The sequence below is a fragment of the Macaca mulatta genome, chromosome 8 (genome assembly GCF_049350105.2).
Source record: "Macaca mulatta isolate MMU2019108-1 chromosome 8, T2T-MMU8v2.0, whole genome shotgun sequence".
NCBI classification, from domain to species: Eukaryota; Metazoa; Chordata; class Mammalia; order Primates; family Cercopithecidae; genus Macaca; species Macaca mulatta.
The window spans coordinates 67,123,956-67,144,693 of NC_133413.1; the positions used below are offsets into that span (position 1 = coordinate 67,123,956).

General features: G+C 39.2%; 1 long non-coding RNA gene across 1 annotated transcript in view; it reads left to right on the top strand.

Annotated features, from left to right (window-relative positions):
- Window positions 1-3,797: 3,797 nt before the first annotated feature.
- LOC144330792 (uncharacterized) overlaps window positions 3,798-20,738 on the top strand; it is a 232,077-nt gene continuing 215,136 nt past the window's right edge. Inside the window, exon 1 of the long non-coding RNA XR_013397273.1 lies at window positions 3,798-3,931. This is a non-coding gene — a long non-coding RNA (uncharacterized LOC144330792). The remainder of the gene's footprint in view (window positions 3,932-20,738) is intronic.

The window sequence follows — 20,738 nt, forward strand, 5'->3', positions numbered from 1 at the left end:
ATCTTTTTTCTCTAGTGGCTATTGGACTTTTCTGTAACTTGGTATTCTGCAGTTTGTTTTATTTGCTTGCTCAGGACTTAAGGTGCTTCTTTAATATGAAGAAATATATTTCTTTAATTTTGTGAAATTTTCCGTTATTATACTTTTGAATACTGCCACTTCCCACCCACCTTGTTCTTTACTTCTGGAACTTCGATTTACGTGTGTTGAGCCTCTAATTCCAGAGTATTTACACAGTCAGAAATATGACATATACTCATTTAACATGATTTCAGGTTCATCAAGGAATAATTTATACATAGTAAAGTGGCCTCTTTAGGTGCTCTGTTTGATGAGTTTTGACAAATGTATACACTCATGTGAGTGCTAAAACAATGTAGGATATTCCTATACTCAAATAATTTTGCTAATGCACCTTTGTATTTAATCTCCTTCCCCCACTTCCAGTCCCTGGAAATCACTGATCTGATTTCTGTCCCTATAGTTTTACCTGTTCCAGAAGGTCATATAAATAAAATCCTAGAGGGTATAGCTGTTTATATTTGGCTTCTTTCACTCAGCATAATGCTTTTGAAATTCACCTAGATCATGGCATGTGTCTGTAGTTCATTCTTTTTATTGCTGAGTAGTGTTCCATAGCATGAGTGTATCACAGTTTGTTGATCCATACTAGTGGTGGACATTTCAGTTATTTCTGTTTTTGGCAATTTTGAATAAAGCTGCTATGAACATTTACCTATGGGTGCTTTTATATCTCCTGGGTAAGCACCTAGGAGTAGAGTTGCTAGGCTGATATGGTAACATCTTTGGTGTGGGATTGCTTATCGGTATTATAAGAAACCAACAGCTTTCCAGTCATTGTACCATTCCATTCTTACCAGCAATGTATGAGAGTTCTAGCTGCTGTGCATTCTTGCTAGCACTTCATACTGTTAGTTTTACATTTTAAAAAAGTTCTTTGGTAAAGTGTCTGTTCAAATCTCTTGTCAATTTCAAAATTGAGTTTTGTGCCTTTTTATTATTAAATTGAGTTCTTTATAATTTAAATGCATGTCCTTTACTAGGTATATGTTTTGCAAATATTTTCTCCCCATTTGTGACTTCTCTTTTCATTTTCTTTATGGTATTTTTCAAGAGCCTACTTTTTTATTTTAAATAAGTCTAATTTAGCAATTTTTTATTTTTTATTTTATATTTTAATTTTATTGTTTAATTTATATTTATATTTAATTTTAATTTTAATTAAAATATTTTAAATAGGTCTAATTTAGCAATTTTATTTTAGCAAATAAATTTAATTTAGCAAATAAATTTTATTTAATTTATATTTATATTTTATATTTTAGTTTTAATTAAAATATTTCAAATAAGTCTAATTTAGCAATTTTTTTCTTTTATGTTTTGTGCTTTTTGTTTCCTAAGACATCTTTGCCTAACCCAAACTGATGTTTAAACAGGCCAGGGGAGAGGTGTCAGTGTTCCTGGAACAACGATTATATTCATTCATTGGCCTGAGGCTTTCACGTAAGGAAGATAGTGTAATTTCAAAACTGCACTTGGTGCAGACCTACAGATGCCTTTGTCTCAACATCAAGGACTGGATATGTAACATTTCTTGCTGCTTCCCAAGGCTGGTGGTGGGCAGCCTCTGTGTATGTGTGTGTGTATGTGTGTGTGTGTGTATATGTGTGTGTGTGTGTATGTGTGTGTGTGTATGTCTGTGAAGGCATAGAGCTCCTTCTCCTTAGTGCAGGTTTGTAGCAACATTTCCTCTCTCTGCGTGGGTGTCAGAATCCTCATATCTGACCCTAAAGTCCCCACCCCCACTGCCCTGGTAGGATTAGCTTTCCTCTATTGTACAGACTTTTCTTTTCTTTCATTCTTAATACTTGACAACTGGACATTTTTCTGTATTTTAAGCTTGAGGATATACTTGGAAATACTTTTTATACTTATGTCATCCAGTATTTTATGTTTATAGCAGGTACAGGCCCTCTTTACAATAGGTGATCACCACATTGCCAGAAATTCTCTTCTTGAAGACTGTGTTTTCTGATTAAACCTGCCCTTACAATTTAGAATTTAGTGTCTGTGTGTGTGTGTGTGTGTTTACATTTATTTAGTTATGCTTCAAATGTTTTAAATCAAGTGCTGAATTGTTTTCCAAAAAAAATGGGAGATGGATCCTCCTTCTTGAAGCTCATAACTTTTATAAAATCCAAAGAAGTTCCTTTAAAAATTCCCCTCCCAGACAATTGCATCCCCCACCATCTATGTCTCTGTTATTCAATTTTCAGTTTCTCTTCCTGGTTACATAGTTTGTGCACTTTGGTTTTACTCATTAATTATACCTTTTTCTCCTTGACTTACCAGAATCGTTAAATGACCACAGGATTTTCCCTATTACTGCATATTCTAAAATCTTTTCCATCAAATAATAGTGTAAAATATCAGAATAACCTGCATAGTTGCTGCATTATGCATTTGGAGATTTGTAGAGAACAGGAAAATAATTTTTATTTGAGAACAGAAAAATAATTTTTTATTTCATGGATTTCTGGTTCTATTTTAAGTCTGGAGTGATATGTGGGAAGTATGAAACATGCCTCAACTCACAATGGTCTTACTACCTGATTGCAGAGGATAGGCTTTTAAAAGAAAAACTCTTACAATGCTGTAATATGAACAGCATGTAATGAAGTGCTGCAACATTGACTCATCAATGCACAGAGGTGGGGACAGCCATGGAAGGATGAGAGGTTGGGTGAGGCTCTCCAGGGCCCTCAGATTCCTGAAGACACTGAAAGATTTGGAATGACAAAAAAAAGGAGATGCTGTTCTGACCAGGAAACAGCCTTATTAAGATACAGAGTACACATGGAATATGAGGGCTCAGTAAAGGTACCCTCATGTTCCCCACTTCAGCCACAGAAAGTAAACAACTCCCAAGAAAACCTTTTCTGCAAACAACCAGTACTTCTCTTGAGGGGGTCCACAAGGAGCACTTTTACAGATGGGTGAATTAGCAACTATGTTTTGTTTGGTAAAACAGAAACTAACAGGCAAACATCCTGATATTAACTCAGGAACATCTGCAGCCACAACATTTTCATTTGGTCTTACATATTCTTAGACCAGATGAAGTAGATTTTTCCCTTACAAAGGAATTCAGAATGTATACTAAGGAAACCGTTCCCTTCTGGGATCCAATCTAGTCCTTGTTTGGGAAATAAAACGTGGAACATATCCAGGTGGCTGAAAGAGAAGAGACATCCTGACAATACTCATCAGGAGGCTCCCTGGATCCTTCCTTCTTCTAAGTCATTTTACCAGTCCTTGAAAATGTATTTTTTCTATCAAATAAGGTTACTTATATTCACATTCTTTAAGCAGTCCTAGTCTTAGTGAGAGAAGACATACATATACCATCCAAAGCATGCACTGCGGAACAAGAGATCAGCGTGCTTCCCCTCAAAAGGCTATTCCCATGGGCCTTTCCCGTGTCCCCTCTTGTCACCACCACTCATATCTCTATATTTCACAGTGAAGCCAATGGGAGTTCCACATTATGCCTGGATTCTGTAAGGGTCTCATCATCCAAGGGCAAGAACAAATTGCTGGCAAACAGTCACACACATGTTTATAATCACTGACATTTGCACTGCTACAAAAAAAGAATGCATTCCTCCTACACATGTACATTGAAGATTGTTAGGAAAATCTGTTTTGAGTTAAGCTTCTTCTCTTTGATATGCATTTCCAATCACTAACCCAATGCTGCTTTAATTTTATTTGTAGGAAGCTGAACTGACACGAAGCAAAAGAAGTCCATTGTTTTGGACTGTGTTCCATACTTGGCTGTCCCAGAGGTTGATCTCACCACCATTCAGAGATCCAAGAAGAAGCCACTCGCTGGATTTAAGAAAACCCAGTAAGATGTTGCTACTACGTTATTTATTTTTTTGTATGTGTGTCTCTGCAGGTAGAAACTTAATTAGCCAATAAAACGTATTTTTGCATGACAATTGAAGTAAACTTTGTCTCAAATATGAGAAACTATGGCAGTCATACAGGAATTGTATGGCAAGCCTAAAGGACGGTCAACTTTAACAAATTTCCACAGGTAGGCCCAGATTTCCTATCTCTTTTCTAGTGTATCCTTCTTGCTCACAAGTACCTTACTCTTTTATTAACTCCTTCATTCAAGTCTCCAGCTCTTAATCAGCTCCTTCTCTCACCTTCCTCCCCTGAGCATCTCTTCTTTCATATTTTCCCATCTAGACCACATATCTGCCACTGCTCCCCTCATAACCACCATCTCACTAGCCAGGGTTGACTTAGCTCTATGCACAAGATAGCTCTGACTAACTCCTTCCTATCAGCTGAGACTACCATCCGTCAGCATATCTTGGACTTGGTTTCCTAATTTTGTTCTTCCACTTTCCTTTATTGCTCTTTTAATTCTGTTCCAGTGGTTTGTCTGGTGGATTGTTCTTTATTGTGACCAATACAGGATGGAGACATTAACACAGGAATTAATTTATTTGGTGTTTGCTCCCAGTTTGTCCCCAGATAATTCTTCGGTATGGAGACAGGTTGGCATTTTTAGGGCACTGCCATCTGGGCCTCTGCCATCCATAAACAAGGGATGGAGGGGTGGATGGAAAAAAGAAAAATGACTATACTGATTTCTGAAAATTACTGAGATTGAGAAAACCAAGGTCTCACATAGCATAGTTGTGTTAGATCCCAACCCGGATAGTAAGTCTTCAGTATAGTTTCTCTGAAGTCATTTGGGTTTTAATAAGGTCAGAATAACCAGGACACTGAAGTTGGTACTACTGTCATCAATAAAGAATGGGCAGCATTTTTGGCTATCATCATTAGCAGGAGGACAGATTGATGGTATTTTTGTCCTAAAAGCTAAGAACCTTCCTACTTCTCACTCAGAATCTTTTCCTTAATTATATTTGCCTGAACCGTTTTGTAGCTATTGGTCCCTATATTCTGTATTAGAAACTAAATAAATCTATTTCAGTCTCTTAACTAAGATTTATAATAATACAAATTTATTTCTTAGTAGTCTATGCTTTGGTTCAGAGTGTGCTGTTAGGAAGAGGACCTATTTGGAGGGTTGTTCTCTACCCATCTTTTTGGGAAAGTAGTATGGAAGAATACTGAATCATTAATCAGAAAGGAGACACAATTTCTTTTTCTTCAACTTGACAACCCAATTCTCAACTGCAAGGCAAGAGAAAAAAGTAAGGCACATCTGCTCCATCCCCTGCTGTCTGTCCCTACCCTCTATTCTATAGGTTGAGATAAGAGAGGCTAGAAATAAGATGTTGATCTTCAATTATATTTTTCATTCATTCATTCATTCATTCATTCATTCACTTCCCATGGGAAAGATTGATGCCAAGCAGATGAAACAAGGTGAAGAGGATGAATGGAAAAGAAAACATATAAAATATTTAGCTTCCCAAAGTAGGGGGTGAGGCACTGGTGGAGAAGAAACAGTGGGTGCTCAGCTTTGGACAGGTAAATGCCTGAAGCTAGTGTCTGCCTTGAGATAGTTTTGCTCTTTACCTCTCTAAGTACAAACAGCAGATGACTCAAGTTTGAGTAGAGAAGTGGGCAGAAGCGTTTGTTCTCTGCCTCCAGATGTCCCCAGTGATTATCCGGCAAGCCTCCCCACAGGGAGAAAATTGACTGAGTGGTACATATTCCTTATATTCTCGCATTTCTAAAGATCCCAGTTTATTTATTTCTAGTAATTGGTTCTGTCATTGACTGAAAAACATGTATTATTAAAAAAAGTCTTTGTAGAAGACAGCCTATGCACTTCTTTGCTTTTGTGCTTTAGAAAGTAATGTGGTGTTTTCTAAAACATTACTGGTTCCACCCAAACACTTTTCCTTGGAGATACAATTAATTTAGGTTAGCACAACTGAACAAATATCCATTGACTATTCATCTGTAATATACAAGAGGACTTCAAAAAGTTCATGGAAAATGGAATTAAAAGATAGAGGCCAGGCACGGTGACTTATGCCTGTAATCCCAGCAGTTTGGGAGGCCGAGGCAGGAGGATCACCTGAGGTCAGGAGTTCAAGACAAGCCTAATCAACATGGAGAAACCCCATCTCTACTAAAAAATACAAAATTAACTGGGCGTGGTGGCACATGCCTGTAATCCCAGCTCCTCAGGAGGCTGAGGCAGGAGAATCACTTGAACCTGGGAGGTGGAGGTTGCAGTGAGCTGAGATTGTGCCATTGTACTCCAGCATTGGAAACAAGAGCGAAACTCCATCTCAAAAAAAAAAAAAAAAAGATAGAAATAAAAAATATACACTTGATTTCTCAACATAAGCTCTATGTAGTTTAAGACACTTACATAAGTGATTATACCAGCCATTTTAGTCCATTCCTAAAAAACTGATAGGCCTGGGAATTTAACCATGTCAATAGTTAAAAATAGTCTTTTTTTATTTTTTATTTTTATTTTTATTATACTTTAAGTTCTAGGGTACATGTGCATAACGTGCAGGTTTGTTACATATGTACACTTGTGCCATGTTGGTGTGCTGCACCCATCAACTCGTCAGCACCCATCAACTCGTCATTTACATCAGGTATAACTCCCAATGCAATCCCTCCCCGCTCCCCCCTCCCTGTGACAGGCCCCGGTGTGTAATGTTCCTCTTCCCGAGTCCAAGTGATCTCATTGTTCAGTTCCCACCTATGAGTGAGAACATGTGGTGTTTGGTTTTCTGTTCTTGCGATAGTTTGCTGAGAATGATGGTTTCCAGCTGCATCCATGTCCCTACAAAGGACACAAACTCATCCTTTTTTATGGCTGCATAGTATTCCATGGTGTATATGTGCCACATTTTCTTAATCCAGTCTGTCACTGATGGACATTTGGGTTGATTCCAAGTCTTTGCTATTGTGAATAGTGCCGCAATAAACATACATGTGCATGTGTCTATAGCAGCATGATTTATAATCCTTTGGGTATATACCCAGTAATGTGATGGCTGGGTCATATGGTACTTCTAGTTCTAGATCCTTGAGGAATCACCATACTGTTTTCCATAATGGTTGAACTAGTTTACAATCCCACCAACAGTGTAAAAGTGTTCCTATTTCTCCACATCCTCTCCAGCACCTGTTGTTTCCTGACTTTTTAATGATTGCCATTCTAACTGGTGTGAGATGGTATCTCATTGTGGTTTTGCTTTGCATTTCTCTGATGGCCAGTGATGATGGGCATTTTTTCATGTGTCTGTTGGCTGTATAAATGTCCTCTTTTGAGAAATGTCTGTTCATATCCTTTGCCCACTTTTTGATGGGGTTGTTTGTTTTTTTCTTGTAAATTTGTTTGAGTTCTACAAGGCTACAGTAACCAAAACAGCATAGTACTGTTACCAAAACAGAGATATAGACCAATGGAACAGAACAGAGTCCTCGGAAATAATACCACACATCTACAGCCATCTGATCTTTCATAAACCTGAGAAAAACAAGAAATGGGGAAAGGATTCCCTATTTAATAAATGGTGCTGGAATAATTGGCTAGCCGTAAGTAGAAAGCTGAAACTGGATCCTTTCCTTACTCCTTATATGAAAATTAATTCAAGATGGATTAGAGACTTAAATGTTAGACCTAATACCATAAAAACCCTAGAAGAAAACCTAGGTAATACCATTCAGGACATAGGCATGGGCAAGGACTTCATGTCTAAAACACCAAAAGCAACGGCAACAAAAGCCAAAATTGACAAATGGGATCTAATTAAACTAAAGAGCTTCTGCACAGCAAAAGAAACAACCATCAGAGTGAACAGGCAACCTACAGAATGGGAGAAAATGTTTGCAATCTACTTATCAGACAAAGGGCTAATATCCAGAACCTACCAAAATAGTATTTTTTTACATTATTAACTGAAGAAAAATAAGCACTCTTTAAAGACATTTTTAAGATTAGGAAACAAAAAGAAGTCAGAAAGAGCCAGTCAGGACTGTAAGGCAGATGCCTAATCATTTCCCATTGAAATTCTCATAAAATTGCCCTTGTTTGATGAGAGGAATGAGCAGGAGCATGTCAACATGGAGACGGATTCTTCATTGAAGCTTTTATGGGAATATGTCTGCTAAAGCATTGGCTGACTTTCTTAAAACACTTTCATGGTTAGCAGATGTTATCATTCTTTGGCCTTCCAGAAAGTCAACAAGCGAAATGCCTTGAGCATCCCCCAAAAAACTGTTGCTATGACCTCTTTGCTCTTGACCAATCCACTTTTGCTTTGACCGAACCACTGCTACTTCTTGGCAGCCATTGCTTGGATTGTGCTTTGTCTTCAGGATCATACTTCAAACATAGTAGAGCCATGTTTCATCTCCTGTGACAGTTGTTCAAAGAAATGCTTCAGGATCTTGATCCCACTTGTTTAAAACTTCCATTGAAAGCTCTGCTCTTGTCTGCAGCTGATCTGTCATGCAATGGTTTTGCACCCACAGAGTGGAACGTTTGTTCAATTTTAGTTTTCAGCCAGAATTGTGTAAGATGAATCACTTGAGATATCTGTGGTGTTGGCTATTGTTTCTGTTGCTGATCATCTGTCCTCTTCAGTTTGGATATAAACAAGATGAATTTTTTCTTTCAAATCGATATGAATGGTCTGTTGCTGGGCGTTTCATTTTCAACATCACCTTGTCCCTTCTTAAAACGAACCAGCTATTTGTATACTGCTGATTTCTTTGTGTCATTGTCCCCATAAACTTTTTCTAAAGCATCAGTGACTTCACCATTCTTCCGCCCAAGCTTCACCATAAATTTGATGTTTGTTCTTCCTTCAAATTCAGCAGAATTCATGTTGCTCTGATAGGGATGCTTTTCAAACTGAGATCTTATTCTTCTTAGTGCCGCAAACTAGATCCTATTCATACATGTGTAACAAGTTAACACAAGTTTATTTCAGGGTAAACAAGTTTTGAAATCCATGCATAGTTTTTTCATAATATGCATTTCCATGAACTTTTTGAAGAACCTAAATGATATGTGTGTTGTTATAAGCAGTTAGCAAGAATTTTAACCTGCAAATAAATATATTGAGGAGTACATTTTCTATGCCAGAATAATTCTACTTCCTGTGTTTAGGAAATAACACAGTAAAAAATGTACTTTGATATATTTTCTATCTATTTTGAATAAACAAAGAATTGTGATTTAAGTTCCATGTGTTTTTTCTGAGGAGCTGTAACATGTTCTGGCAAGTGACAGTCTATAAAACATCTACTTAGATTTCACCTTTGTCTTTGAAATAACAGCCTGACCATGTTTCCAATGAACATGTCTGCAGTCAGTGCCAATTTTCCTTTGTACTATGTATCTTTTAATAAAAAGATAAAACACTAACCTTTTTTTAAATCACAAAACACCTCTACAAGGAAGTGTACTAAAACATCTATGCAAAGGAATAGATGTAATATCTATGACTAAGAGCTATGTGCAGATCACTAAAAATCAAACTGGAGACAAAGCCAGAAAAATGCCCAAAGCCATTTGGAATTTTCTTTCATCTTAAGCTACTTGTTGCATTCCTGTATGTGGTGGAATTTCCACCCAGTTGGTACCTTTCTATTCCCTGTTTCAATAACAAAGTCCACATACAGGCATATCTTTACAGAATTGTTAAATTGTATGCATTTGCACTCTCTTCCTCTTCAAACCCAGACAGTACAATCTCAACTTTTGAATAGCATCATTAAAATATTCTATAATTAAACCTATAATGATAGGTACATAAGAACAGGGAGTAAAAATCATAGACATGGCCAGACATTGTGGCTCACAGCTATAAACTCAGTACTTTGGGAGGCTGAGGTGGGAGGATTACTTGAGGCCAGGAGTTCAAGACCAGCATACACAACATAGTGAGATCCCACTTCCATAAATTTTTAAAAAAATTTTCCAGGCATAGTGACATGTGCCTATGGTCCCAGCTACTCAGGAGATTGAAGCAGGAGGATGGCTTGAACCCAGGAGGTTGAGGCTGCAGTGAGCCAAAATTGTGCCACTGCATTCCAACCTGGGCAACATATTGATACTCTGTCTCTTAAAAAAAATCATAGGTACTTTCAAAAAAAATGTTAAATCAACTAAAAAAGTATCATGTAACTTTTACGAAAACTAACCTAACTCCTTGCAGGCAAGATGGTTGCAAAGATTTTCAGAAGAAGTCTGATTATGGGTCACAAAAGAAGTGTGTCTCACACATAATCCTGTTCTGGGTGGTTAAGGAGGAAGGAAGTGTACTTCATCAGTGGAAGTAATAGAGAATGGAAAAATTATACGGTGGATGGTGCCGTGTGGCTTTGTGAACTACTTTGCTGCATTTTCCCTTGAGCGTGACAACATTTTTAATGTAACTGTGTCTTGCATCTTGCAGCACAAAACCCCTGAAAATGAATTTCTGATGGTTGAGAATGAGTCCCATGAGGAAATCAGGAAAATTTTAAAAAATATTATATGAATAGCTCTTACAATGCACCTTTAAAAAAATAAAATGTGTTTTGAAAGCAAGGTTTGTTTGGGCTTATCTCGCCACAGGACTGTCTGGGTTTCTACCCCCAGTGGAAAAGCGACGCCGCTCTGGCTTCCCTCCTCCTTTTGTTCTGTGGCAATCATCCATCCAAGTCTGCAATGTGCCTACAGTTTCCAATCACACATTTCTTTCTTGCTGCCACTGTGGGGTTAAGGCATATGATAGCATTTGGAAGAAAATAAACATCCCTTGTAATAGGCCAATATAGCAAACCCTGGTGAGTGGGATCTATCAAAAGCAAACTTGGGTAATGATCAAGGGAGAAAATAAAGCCTTTATTCTTGGCTGCTGAGAGTGGTGACTTCCAGCTAGGCTGTTCTTTCATTTTATTGTTAGGGTGAGTTCAAGTACACCTAATGCCCTGAGGGAATCACACCGTTGAAAAACTCCATACTTGAAAGAAGAAGAAATTCTAAAGTTATAAACACATCTAACTTGGAACCATCAGGGTATTCCATATTTTAGGGCATTTTCTTTTCAAGTTTTCCTTCAGTTCACATAAAAGCCCTACTTCTTTGTTTTTCTTTGCCAAAGGATGGGGCCCTGGACAAGAGTTCTGGAAAAGCCTATGAGGCCTTGGGAGCTTCCCCTCCTGGTGCTGGCAGCCGGCAGATGCCTGTGATGCTATCTATGCCTGTCAGTTTAATCTCACAGCGCTGCCTAACAGGCACGACATTGTCCTGGAGTGCTTTTACTGGAACTGTTTTAATGACTGTGAATAATATTTTGAAAGACCCAACCCCTGATCTTCCATTAACAAACCTGGCTATTTTGCTTTTGAATGTCCAAAAGAGCCAATTATCCTGCAAATCTCTGATTCAAGTGTACCAGATTGAATTACAGAAGTGCGTATTTCAGGGAACTCCCCTTGCATTCCAAATCTGTCCAGTTGAGGTAGGGTTTTTTGATAGAAAAGATTTCCCTTTTTTTTCAAATTGTGTCCCATTTCAGAATACTTACTTTACAATATCTCTCACCCTTGGTAACAGAGGGGAGGGGTTCATATGTTGACATCCAACCTCCTGAGAGGTGGTGAGAGACAAAATCTCCCCAGCCTCCTTAGCCAACTGTAATGATGAAAGACATACAACAAAATGATGTCTTGTTTAATGTGGGATTTTATGTGCCACTGGAACATAGGCAACATCTAATGTGAAATGGCTTCTGCTTCAAACAGAGGGCCAATATTTTGCCCTCTGTTTACTATGTTGCCCAGGGTTACCACAACCTTGCTAGAGTTCCAAGCACAGTGGTTATCAGCAGAGATGGATGCCATTGTAAGGAGCCTGGAAATCCCAGGTGTAGGTACTGAATAAACAAGAAAGGTATTGTAATAATCTCAGTTGTGAGGATGAGGGAAAGAAACAACCACTGAAGAATTTTGATAAGGGATTTTTCTAGCTTTCAAACCTTTCTCAGGAATATTTCAGCAGGGTGGGACTTAGGGCCACTTATTCAGCTTCATGATTGGCCATTTTCTGTCCATTCCTGCACCTTTTCTCCTCCTTCTCCTGTGGGTAGTTCTCTCCAGTTGCCTCTTCTTTTTACATATCCAGGACATGCTGATAACATTAATGCTTCTACAAAGATACAGGTTTTAACAGGGAAAGGAGGTGGGGTCTGGCATGTGGTAGATAATCAATGTTGGTTGGCTAAATAAAAGCCAAACTTCATCTCCATTGACTTTATTACTACTTAAACTGAACATTTAAAAAAAGAATTAGTCTTGGACGTGATGCAACATTATGTCTAAATCAAACTTTTTTATTACCTTGGATTTTACAACCTTCTTATCCTTCTGGTTAAGTGAGAGCAGGCAACTCCATCTGGCATGTAAAGAACCGGAAAAAAATTCTATGGATTTTTGTATCTGTTTATTTATCCTCGTACATGTTGTAGCTACTGGTAGAATATTTGGATTTTTGCCAGTTTGTTAGAAGAGTAGATTTTACTTTACATTTATTTTTTATGAACAAGATTGAGCATCTTGTTATATGTTTAAGTGTCATTTGTATTTATTTTTAAAATAATTTCTTGCTGTTACCTCTTGCCCATTTTTTTCTATCAGGTTGTTGGTCTTTTTCTTCTCCACTTTTAGAAGCCTTTGTAAATCAAGGATATTAGCTCTTTGTGTTTGTTACATATGGCAAATACACTTCTCTAGATTGTCATTTGTTTTGTACTTTGCTACTGTAAATGTGTTTTAATTTCATAGAGCTAAATTTATCACTGTTTCTCCTTGTTGCCTCTGTTTTGAATCACGATTAGGAATACTTGTGCGTTTTCAGGTAATGAAGAAATTCATCTCTGTTTTCTTCTCATATTTGTGTGGTTTTATTTTTTACATTTCAGTCTCTAAACTATTTTGAATTTCCCTGGTGTCTATTATAAGAAATATATCCTATTTTATCACTTTTCATATTGCTATTGAGTGATCCCAATATTATTTGTTAAGAAGGCCATCCTTTCCCCACTGATTTGAAATTCTGCTTTTTTTTCATGTATTAAATTTCCACATACTACCATGTCTATTTCTGGATTTTCTGTTTTATGACAATAGTCTGTCTGTAAACCAATATTATGCTATTTTTAATTATATAGACTTTATCATTTATACAGTAACAATAATTTGTAATGTCATTTTATACACAGTACGAAAAGTTTGCCCCCCACAACCAACCCACCATGCTCCTTTCCCAGGGCTTTTGTAGTTATTATTGCTTGTTTGTTCTTCCAAATGAACTTTGTTACCACTTTCTCTAGATCTAGAGATAAAAGACTGTTGATATTATACTGAGATGGCATTAAGTTTGTTAATCAACTTAGGGATGATTTACATCTTTACAGCAATGAGGTTTTTTTTGCCAAGGTATACTGCTTGTCTTTCCGTTTTCCACTGAGTAAGCTCTGTAGTTTTTAGGAGTGTTTTATTATTTTCCTCTTATAGGCTTTATATACTTTTTTTCTTTTTCTTTTTTTTTTTTTTTGAGACGGATTCTCGCTCTGTCGCTCAGGCTGGAGTGCAGTGGCGCGATCTTGGCTCACAGAAAAGCTCTGCCTCCCAGGTTCATGCCATTCTCCTGCCTCAGCCTCTCAAGTAGCTGGGACTACAGGTGCCCGCCACCGTGCCACTATTTTTTTGTATTTTTAGTAGAGACGGGGTTTCACCGTGTTATCCAGGATGATCTTGATATCCTGACCTCGTGATCCGCCCACCTCAGCCTCCCAAAGTGCTGGGATTACAGGTGTGAGCCACCATGCCTGACCGGCTTTATGTATTTCTTAATCTTCATGTTAAAGTTATGCCCAATGTTTTCTTTTCTAAGTGTAAATAGAATCTTTCCCATTATATTTTAATTTCCCGTTAGTTTTCAATTGATTTTTGTTTTACATGTGAGAGCTATTTTTGAAAGTATACATTTAAACTACTATAATAAGTTATCTTATTGTTAATAATGGTTTTCCACTAATTTATTTTTTAGGGGGACATTACAGATGTATAATTTTATCACATGCAAATACCTCTTTTTAATTCTTAGACTACTAATTGCTTCTCTTGTCTTATTACATTGGCCAAAATCATCAACATGATATTAAATAGTAGCTCTAGTGCGTTTTAGAAAGCTATTCACAAAGAATAAAGTTGATTGTTTCAGGAAGCTTTTCCTCTTTTTCTCGCATTTCCCTCTTCCTTCCTAGAAAGAAAGAATATGACAATGAGATGCAGAGTAGAGTTCCCAACATTAAGCATAAGATAGACAAAGGGAGTCTAGGAATCTGGATAATAATGTGTTGTTTAGCTGCCAACATTTGGATGCTTCATTTATGTAGATGCTTCCAAGATAATTGCTCAATTAATTATCAAGACTCTACATGTTCACAGAGATATTTGACCTGAGTTATTTCCTTTGCCAGCATAAATAATGAAGGATGAGTAAAAGACTTAACTTGGATAAGAAAACTTTCTCATACATTCTGCTTAAGCCAGAAAGCCATTTCCTTGAAGTTTCTTAGCATTCTAGGGCTTATATGGTGCCAGGTTGAATGCTAAGTGTTTTATCTCATTGGTTCCACACAACACACCAAATTGAGGACTGGAGGTGTTATGTAACTGGCTCAAAGTTATAAAACTCATAAGAGGCAGAGGAAATTGAAACCGAGGATTGTTGAACTCTAGACTGCCTCCCATGTAGCCCAAGTACTCCAAACTGGGTGCCCTGGTTTGGATATGAACATGCACTGCCAGTGAGGATCTTTGAATGAGGTCTTCTGGGGTATGTAGGTTTCATGGCTGCTCCTGAAGAAATTACTGATTATCTCTAAGTGATCACTGGCATTGGCATTATTAAATGTCCAATCACATTTAAGAAGCTGTGTGGCTATGTGGCTTTGTCACATCTGTTGACCACAGAAAATGACTCAGTCTATTATCCTGACAAATTGCATTTCAATCCCTTGAGAAAGATACTCAAATTGGAAAATCATCTGCACTTTTTCTTCCCTGCTACATCTCTGGCTTTACTGCAATCATTTCTTAAAACTTCCAACAGAACAGCAACAACTCTCACAATTGGCATGTTTTAAAGCTTCTCTTTCTGCTTCTATCTGAATTATTTAGGAAAGCTTTAGAAAATGAAAAAACTAAGACTCAAGAGCAAGCTTCTGTCTCTTTTAGAGGATGAGCTTCACATGGCTATTTTATTATTTTCCATATTAGAAGCAAAGTTTTAAAAACTATTCTTTATGCTTTTATGAAAATGTTATGTGATTTTTAAAAGTATTATGCATAAAGACAATACAAAAATTAAAAGGAAATCCTTTATTTTTCATTAGTAAGTATTCAGTAATGTGTCAAATCTTGATATACCTAATTTGTCTTCCTTCAACTTTACTTTTGGATTTCCTGATTCCAGTTTTTCAGAAGTTGACAGACATCATGTTATTGTCACTAATTCCTCCCACTCAGCTCTCAGAGGTTCATTGTTCTGAGGGAGAAATTATCATCTTCCCTTTTCCCTCCACTGGCTCAGTTTAAGAAAGTGAGGCAGATTATGGGTCTTCTGTTTTGTGCTTCAGCACAGGCTGGCATTTGATTCTGTAGTATCCCAAGACCTTTACTAGAAAGTTCCAACTCTTCATCTTTTTCTCCTGCTCTTCAGTCTTCAGAGCCTCTTTGTGGTTCAAGGGGTGTGGGTAAAAGGGAGAGTTTGCTGGACACCACTGGGAGGAAGCCTATGACCTGACCCTTAGGTACTGGGGAATACCTGTTCTAAGACAGTTAAGTGAGACTTTTCAAAACTGATGGATAGGATCTGGCTTCATCCGCAGAGAAGACCAGCAGAACCACTTGGATATTGGGACATTAGGCATACTCATCTAGAGCTCCTCCAACCCCCCTTTTTGAGTTCAGGGCATAACTTCTTCCATGGACCACTCAGTCAGTGACATTTTCATGGCTAGTTTGGTGTAGCTAGTTTGTGGGTTCTCTAACACTGATTGCTCAGCCCACTTCTGATAATTGTGGCCTGAGAAAAATTTAAGAATTTAAAGGAGTAATGTTGGCATTTCTGAAAACCTTTTGTTTCTAGTGGTCTAAGCCTGGAATTAAAGCCTAGGAGCCCAGTGGCATCTGCGTACAAGAATCAGCTTTGCAAGCCGAATGTCTCCAGCTGTTGTGGAGCCTCATGCTCCTACAACTTAGTGGAGCGTCTTTTAAGTAAAAAAAATACAAACATTTCTCTTTCTTTCTTTCTCTTTCTTTCCCTTCCTCCCTCCCTCCCTCCTTCTCTCTCTCTCTCCCTCCCTCCCTCCCTCCCTCCCTCCCTCTCTCTCTCTCTCTCTCTTTCTTTCTTTCTTTCTTTCTTTCTTTCTTTCTTTCTTTCTTTCTTTCTTTCTTTCTTTCTTTCTTTCTTTTCTTCTCTCTTTCTTTTTTAAACAGCATCTCAGTCTGTCACCGAGGCTGGAGTGCAGTGGTACAATCATAGCTCTCAGCCTTGCACTCCTGGGCACAAGTAATCCTCCCATCTCAGCTTCCCAAAGTGCTGAGATTACAGGCATAAACCACCATGCCTGACCATTTTTCCTTATTTTATGAAATATAGAATCATGTGAACAAATTGCTAAGATCTTGGAAGGAGTCTTGAAGGTTAAGCATGGTTAGCTTCCAGTCAAATCTGCCTCATCTCTGAGCAGCTCAATTGACTCTCTTCCCCTGTGGACTTCTGTGGCCTTGTGACTGTCCTAGCAACTCATCTTAACTTTCCTGTCACACCATTGTTTCTTCATTCATAACTATTTCTCAATTATACACACTTATTTTGATGTGTATTTCTCTGTAGCCCACTCTCTCTCTACCTAACAAGAGTGATCTGACAAATTATTTTCTGGAACAGCTCAATTTCTGTTGTCCTGATAGTTATTAATAGAACCCCTTTTCACTATCAGAATTGCTATAGTTTAGATGATAAGGTTTGTCACTTATTTATTGCTTTTAGTGACTTTATTAATACACTGTCATTGCTCATATGAAATTGTCTAGTTTCTGGACATATTTATATTTCTTCCTAACTTAGTTTTGGCTCTCCACTGTCCTTCCCAGGTTTAGTTAATATCTGAGTTGGAATCAGTCAGGATCCTGGGATTGGATGGATGTTTTATGAATGATTGATGTTTGCAGCAATTTTAGCAAAGTATTCAGCCTTATTTGAGAAGCCATCAGTACAGAACAAATGTTCATGACGTCGCAGTTATCCCATCTCAAGTAACCAAACACTACCCTGAACCCCCAAATTGCTCCTCCTCATAATCCATCCCATGTAATATCACATAAACTTGTCTAAGCCAGACACTTCCACTTACTGTAACAGAAGATGAAGTTCAGAAAGAGATATTTTGCTTGGCGCTATGGTTCATGCCTGTAATCTCAGCACTGTGGGAGGCCAAGGCAAAACCCATGTCTCTACTAGTCTCTACTAAAAATACAAAAAAATTATCTAGGTGTGGTGAAGCCCACTTGTAGTCCCAGCTACTTAGAAGGCTCAGGTGGGAGGATTGATTGAGCCTGGGAAGTCGGGGCTGCAGTGAGCTGAGATAGTGCCACTGCAGTCCAGCCTGGGCAACAGAGTGAGACCCTGTCTCAAAAAACAAAAACAAAAAACAGAAAGAAAATTCTAAATGACATATTTTTTTGGAAATGAGTGTCCATGGTCTATTTATATGACATGTACCTTGACAAAATAGTTTTTATAAATATGGTGTTAGGTCTGTTAGGTGTGTGATGGAACAAGCAGTAAAGAGATCATAAAAGTTTCATGAAACTGCTTGTGCTCAGCAAGCTTGTTTCATGTGTGACTCTTGTATAGAGCAAATAAGAAGTGGCTGAGATCCTCGGGCTCCCTAGACAAGGGGAAATAGATGTTGATGGTTGAAGTCAGTCCTTGGAGTCAGATCTGGGTTTGAATCTGTTCTCTGCTTCTTATAAACTGACTGGGCTTGAGTTACTTAACGTCTCTGAGCCTTGGTTTTCTCATCTGTGAAACTGGCATAATGATGCCACCTGTCTCACAGGTTTATTTTAAAAATTAAATGAGACACTATTTGTGTGCACTAAGCATGCTGCTAAGGCCTAACGGTCAGCATCATCTTCATCATCTGTGTGACTCTGTTGTAGTCTATTGACATTTTTGGCATCATTTTGAAAGAGGTAGAATTGTTGTGGGAAAGCATTGAGGGTAAACCTTAGAAATAGCACTTGTTAGCAGGAAAATGTGGAACCCAGAAGCAGGAATCCAGGTTCTCTTACTGATTGGCTTTGCAACCACAGGCAGGTTGCTTCTCTGTGTTTTAGGTTTCTCAGTTACCAGTGGCAGGTGCGGGTGTGAGGAACACCAATGCCCTCAGAGGTCACGTAAACCAAATGAAATCATACGTATTAGATTATTTTTTTCAAATACAAAGTACTACGTTTACATATTATAGGTTTGTGGTTATAAAGATTAAAGACCAGGGGCCGGGCGCGGTGGCTCAAGCCTGTAATCCCAGCACTTTGGGAGGCCGAGGCGGGTGGATCACGAGGTCAGGAGATCGAGACCATCCTGGCTAACCTGGTGAAACCCCGTCTCTACTAAAAAATACAAAAAACTAGCCGGGCGAGGTGGCGGGCGCCTGTAGTCCCAGCTACTGGGGAGGCTGAGGCAGGAGAATTGCGTGAACCCGGGAGGCGGAGCTTGCAGTGAGCTGAGATCCGGCCACTGCACTCCAGCCTGGGCGGCAGAGCGAGACTCCGTCCCAAAAAAAAAAAAAAAAAAAAAAGATTAAAGACTAGGCCAGGTGTTGTGGCTCATGCCTGTAATCCCAGAACTTTGGGAGGCCAAGGTGGGTGGATCACCTGAGGTCAAGAATTTGAGACAGCCTGACCAATATGGTGAAACCCCATCTCAACTAAAAATACAAAAATTAGCCTGGTGTGGTGGCTGACATCTGTAATCGTAGCTACTCGGGAGGCTGAGACAGGAGAATTGCTTGAACCTGGGAGACAGAGGTTGTGGTAAACTGAGATCACGCCGCTGCACTCCAGCCTGGCCAACAAAAAGATTAAAGGCCAGACAAGCTTTGGTGAGGATATGTACCTGCTGGGGCTTTATTGGTGAGGCGACTTAAACACCATTACTCACATCTGGTTGTGTTCCACTTGTGTCTAATTCTGGCTGACTTGGCCATATCATTATAAAAGACCAATGCATCAAAGGAGAACACTTAATTATTTTATAGAGCCAGGGTCTTGCCATGTTGCCCAGGCTGGTCTCAAACTCCTGGTCTCAAGCAATCTTCCCATCTCAGCTTGCTGAGTAGGTGGGATTACAGGTGCAAGCCACAGTGCCTGGTCATGAACATTTATTTTAAAAGCACCTTATGCTTACTTGACCTTTCAGTGCTTCCAGTGTTGGGGTCATGGGACTGGGCTCCAGCCCGTGTACCCCCATCTAGATGTAGGACTTTGGGGAGGTCAGCTGACTTCTGTAGACACCTGTCCTCATTTCTTCTTTGGGGAGTTGAGAATAGATCTTTCAAAGCAATTCACAGACCGCCTGCCTCCCGTGACTACTATAGTCTGAGCAGCCACTCTCTCTTGCCTGGAGTATTGCAAATTGCAAGTCCTAATTGATTTGTGTAATTTGCTGCTTTGCCAACCACTTCCTCCATGTCTGTTCTCACATCACAGATCAGATTTTTCCAATGGACACCTTCAGTGTCTTCCTCTGCTCTTGGAATAAAAGACAAGCCCCTTCCCCTTCCCTAGGCCTCCAAACCTGTCCTAGTCTGGGTGTCCTGCCTCTTCAGACCCTCTGCCCACCTCACCTCACCTGGGCACCCCCCAACTTCTAGCTCCACTAACTTCTTTCTGCCTCAGTGCTGTTACTGCCCCTTTGTCTGGTCAGCCCCTACTCACCCTCCTGCTCCCAGCTCAAGTGCAATTTCCTCACAAAAGCCTCCTGAGGCCTCCCTGGTCTGAGCAGGCCCCCATTCCTGACTCTCCCAGGGCAGAACCTTTCCTTCCTAGCTCATGTCAGCATTGCAGTTTTATATTCGCTCATATGCTCATTTGCTTCCTCCTTGCCTCTCGCGCTGAACATCGCTACTTGAGGACAGACACCAGGTTTATCTTCATTCACTATGGATCCTCAAGTACCTGGCATGTAGGAGGTGCTGGATAAATATTTTTTGAGTGCATACCAAGATGAATGAAATAAACATGAACTATAAGGTAATTTTAAACATTTCACATATTGTGATTCTGTGCTCTTTTATCCACCAACTCAGGGCTGTTCAGTGTGATTCTTACATGGGACGTCCCAATAAAGCTCTATTATTTCAGGCCGGGCGCGGTGGCTCACGCCTGTAATCCCAGCACTTTGGGAGGCCAAGGTGGATGGATCACAAGGTCAGGAGATCGAGACCATCCTGGCTAACACGGTGAAACCCTGTCTCTACTAAAAATACAAAAAATTAGCTGGGTGTGGTGGCGGGCACCTGTAGTCCCAGCTACTCGGCAGGCTGAGGCAGGAGAACGGCGTGAACCCTAGGGGCAGAACTTGCAGTGAGCTGAGATTGTGCCACTGCACTCCAGCC